Source organism: Hibiscus syriacus, unplaced genomic scaffold (genome assembly GCF_006381635.1).
Source record: "Hibiscus syriacus cultivar Baekdansim isolate YM2019G1 unplaced genomic scaffold, ASM638163v2 tig00110472_pilon, whole genome shotgun sequence".
Classification (NCBI taxonomy): Eukaryota; Viridiplantae; Streptophyta; class Magnoliopsida; order Malvales; family Malvaceae; genus Hibiscus; species Hibiscus syriacus.
In genome coordinates, this window is record NW_024062752.1 from 1418901 (window position 1) to 1423913 (window position 5013).

Sequence of the window (5013 nt, forward strand, 5' to 3'; positions counted from 1 at the left end):
TGCCCATCAACTAACTAACAGTTTGTTTAACAAAGACATTCATAATAACATTTAATAAAAAGAAAAAAAATATAATAAAAATTTATAATTTCATAAAAGAGTTTATAAAATCTAAAATATACTAATCACACCAGTCACATCTACATTAAAGAACATCACGCAATAAACTCTGCTACACCGAGCTTGGATTCTACATTGGCTTTTGCAACTTGAGACTAATTTTTGACAAGATGTTGCAGATCTTGACTGAAATTGTTGATATATTCTTCTTGAAGATCTCTGCTGTAAAGTGTTTGCTTCAATTTAGCATTTGTATGCCTTCAACAGATGAGTTTTTCATTGTCTTTGTCCAACGCCAATTTGATGGCTTCACTCTTTGAGACCTGCCTGTTTTTACCTCTCTCTACTTCAATGCCAATCATAAGTTCATGGATATACTCCTTTGAGACCTGTTTTTGACAACGGTGGGGTTTGAACATGGCTTTACTTCCACCTTCGATACAAGAATAAAACACTATCTGATATTCGTTCTAACCCAAGACTGCAGGGCCGGCCCAATACATGTGCGATGGGCGACGGCCCAGGGCAGCATGTAGGGGCATCAGTTTTACACAGTAGTATCTCTCAGCAGCTAACTTTCAAAGCTTTCCCGATCCACCAACCGAGAAATGAGAAAAAACTTGAAAATAGAACATCTTTTTGTACCATTTTGGAGCTCTAGATTTTCAATCTTTGCCCCTCAACTCCTCAGAATTCCTTGGCTCCAAACAATGGTATGTACTTTATCTGTTTTGTTTTGTTTTGTTTTTTTGTTCCTTCCCCAATTCGTCAATTTTTTTTACCGGATAGAAAAGAGCTGGAGACTCTTTTGATATAAACCTCATATTGTTTTGGCCTTGGCAGATCCGATTTATTTTGTTGCGAAATAGGCAAGGCAAGACTCGTCTGGCCAAATACTATGTTCCCCTCCCTCGAGGATTCCGCGAAACACAAAGTCGAATACAAGGTATTACAATTTTCATTTCTTTATTGATCATTTGGAAACCCCTTATTTTCACCCCATAAGGTTTTGGAATTTGGGCGAATTTCTTAGCTACAGTTTTTGAATATTTTGATTATTCGTTTACAGGTTCATTGATTGGCGGCTAACAGAGACCCCAAATTTACTAATTTCGTGGAGGTTGGTAAAATCCCCTATTCTTTTTTTAAATTACGTTTGTTAATTTACTTACGTTTTTGGTGAATTCCTAATACTTCATATTTTACTATTGGATTTTTTTGGTGAGGAAAGGGAAATTTGCCTTTTAAATGATGGTTTTAGAGAATATCTCATAAGAACGAGAAAATTGAAGAAATACAAAAGTAGGGCAAGACTTAGATTTTAAGCAAGCAATTGCTGAATGTTTGATTGATTGTATGCATTTTTTCTTTTGCAGCTCCGTACGCACAAGGTAATCTACAGGCGTTATGCTGGATTGTTTTTCTCATTGTGTGTTGACATAACAGATAATGAGCTGGCATATTTGGAGGATGGGAGTTGCCAGTGTATTGGGTGCGGCTCTGCTATGCGTTATTCATGGTGCTACCGTAGAGAATACTTTATTTGAAGATGGTGATGGTGCAAATACATTTCGTGTTTTTAACTCAACTCAAGCCGAAGAAACTTATTCAATGGTCACCGCTAATCACTTTTGGTACCAAATCTTTGAGGTTGCTTTTTCCAATAAACGTTGGTTACATTTCTTTATGTTATTTGTACTTGTAACCGGTTTATGGATGAGTCTCGGTCTGGCTCTAAACCTACGTGCCTATGTCTATATATATTCATTTATTTGTGGAGATATTGGGCCACTTTTTCAGCAATGTATGTGAGCTTGACATAGTTTTTAATTTTCACAAGGTATGTTATTATCAACTTTTGCATAAACATTACTTGCTGGATTCAAGTTTTCTATCTAATTCCCATGAAACTGCGAGTTCCAAAAACCAAAAAGTTTTGTTTTTTCCCGTTTCATTTTGCTTTATTTCTTATTGAAATCGTGAGTTTGTGATCTCAAGTCTAACCACTTGCTTATATGCCATTTCAAATTACTTTTGGCAAGCTTTATCCAACTTGTGAACTGCTTTATTTCCCCTAATTGGTTTAAACACTTATATTGCGGTTGATTGTCATATTCCTCTCACTTCACTTAACTTTTTTCCTTTGAAATTCATGAAGATTTATCTGATACTCGATGAATTCATTCTTGCTACAGAGCTTCAAGAAATAAGTAAAAAGGTTTGCTCCCCCGTAGAGACTTTTTAGTTATTATTTCATGTTGATGTTTTTTTTTATTAGTATTGATATTGTTTGACTATAATTTTTATTATATTTTTGTTTTAAAAAAATTATTTATGTTTTGTCTATTATACGGTACAAGTATAGGGGCATAAAATTATTATCTCGCTCAGGGCATTAAAACTCATTAGACCGACCCTGCCCAAGAGTGTTATACCTTTATATGATATCAAATTAACTCAGCTTTAGAAGAGACTTGTTTTAAATATGTGCCAAAACCTAGGGGTGAATTCGCCTTGACTCTACCCGAACTCTCACAAACCTTTAAAACTCTAAATCATTCACTAAACAAAAAATAAAATTTTAAAACTTGTAAAAAGAACAAAAAAGAATTTTAAAAAACAAAACAAAACCCAAAAACAGAGAATAAATAAGATGAAAAAAAACTCATCCTTTCAGTAGGATGATCTTGAACGACCAATGATTGTTTTTGACGATTTCAACAGTGAATAGGCTCCTATTAATGAAGGGAACGATATAGTTTGATTTCTATCCTATTAATTGCAAATTTTGTATGTGAAAGTGTAGATTGGTGGTGTAATCATTGTAAATGTTTGATGTTATCTAAATCTGTTTTATTTACTTGTGAAGAGTGGAAGCCTCCGAAACCGGGTTATCTTAAATTCAATGTTGATTAGGGGTGTTCAAATAATCGAATTAATTCAGTTAACCGATCGAACCGAATTAGTTCGGTTAATTCGGTTTGATTATCGAATTAGTTCGATCGGTTAACGGTTAAGAAAATTTTTAAAATTCGGTTAACGGTTAATTCGGTTCGAATTCGGTTAATTAACCGAATTAACCGAAATTAAATTTTAAATTTTAAATATATTATATATAACATATGGGCTCATCCCAAACCATTTAAAACTCAATTAATAATTTAAGATCTAATAACTTTTAAACTTAAATCAATATTAATTAATTAAAAAATTATATAAAATTTTTATTTTATAATTATATATTATTTAAATTAATTGTAAACTGTTTTTTAATTAAAAATAATCAATTAATAATTTAAGATCCAATAACTTTTAAACCTAAATCAATATTAATTAATTAAAAAATTTATCTGAAATTTTTATTTTATAATTATATATTATTTAAATTAATTATAAACTTTTTTTAATTAAAAAACATTTAATTTTTATATAAATTAGAAAATTTTAAAAAAAATCGGTTAATTCGAAAATTAACCGAATTAACCGAAATTTATTCGGCTCGGTTAATATATTTGAAAAAAAGTTCGGTTCGATTAACAGTTAAAGAAAAAAAAGTTTAGTTAATTCAGTTATGATTAATTCAGTTCGATTCGATTCGGTTTTAACCGAATGAACAGCCCTAATGTTGATGGGGCGTTCAAAGAAGGCCTAGCTAGTTGTGGCGGTGTGTTAAGAGATCATCAAGGCGAGGTATGTGCAATATTCCCTGGTCCATCTTTAGTTTGATTGCTTGGATCATGCTGAGTTGATTGTTATATAATGTGCTCTTAAAATTTTCCTTGAATATAGCTTTGGTGACCGCTATAAATTGATTGTTGAATCAGACTCTCTAACACCGGTGTAATGGATTTCGAAGCTGGTATTAAGACCGTGGTTGTTCTGGATTTTTTTTTTAAAAGTTTTGACATGTTAACTAACCAAATTAGGGGAGTTAAATTTATTTATGTTAATCGAAAGCGAAATATTATGACCGATCTATTTGCAAATGATGGCAGAAAGACGGTAATGCTGATAAGGACGTGGTGTTTGCTGTGTTTTGTTTTTATTAGACTGAGTTTCTATCGTTTTTCATGTTATAGTTTTGTTGGATAAGCAGTTGAGTGTAACTTTATCTGCTTGTATCTTTTTCTGTGGAACTTAAATATTTTATTGGCTTTATGTCAATATTTCTTTTATTACCAGCCGACAGCCGTGATGGCCTACGCCCCCACCACAGTTGCATCACCAAGGACATCTCAAGGTCGAGCAAGACTAGCAAGTACACAACCATGTTCGTCACGGGCCAGGACCCCAATGGAGCAGAAGCAGAGGTGGGACAGAAGGAGTCATCCACGTTGATCTTGGCCGTGAAGTGTGGTGGCTTAGACCAATTGAAAGGACTTCATGCGCATGACGGCATACGAAAACCTTGATTTTAAATATCCACGTTGACTTGTTGAGTCTATGACTATCACGGTTAAACAAACGCCCGTATTGGCAAAATTTTCGAGATAATGTTATGAAAGAAATTAATTCACGAGCTAATGCACTCTCAAGATTAATTACTCAAATAGGGTGAAATCCACAGTGTTGGTCGTAGGTCGCCATGCACTCCGGGTGACATTGTAGGTCGCCATGCACTCCGGGCGATCTACCCTTGCTCAAACAGAGAGAATGAACGTGTTGCATGGCACATGCACGTCCCAACACATAGGTCGCCATGCCCTCCGGGCGACCTTGTAGGTCGCCATGCACTCCAGGCGACCTTGTAGCTCGTCATGCACTCCGGGTGACCTTGTAGGTCGCCATGCACTCCGGGCGACCTACCCTCGCTCGGCTTCCCTCGGATTCCCTCGCATAGCTCGTTCGGATGGCCTCGGTCGGATGGCCTCGGATGCCCAGCGTGTTGGGACGTGCATGGCACATACAATCTCTTGTAAACTTGCCGGGAAGACATGGCGACCTAGTAGGTTG

The 5013-nt window shown here is 35.1% G+C and overlaps 1 long non-coding RNA gene across 1 annotated transcript; it reads left to right on the forward strand.

Annotated features, from left to right (window-relative positions):
- Nucleotides 1-629: 629 nt before the first annotated feature.
- LOC120127693 lies at nucleotides 630-1692 on the forward strand. Its single transcript, XR_005516565.1, has 4 exons — nucleotides 630-773; nucleotides 904-1006; nucleotides 1130-1180; nucleotides 1437-1692. It is a non-coding gene; the product is annotated as an uncharacterized LOC120127693 (long non-coding RNA).
- Nucleotides 1693-5013: the final 3321 nt, after the last annotated feature.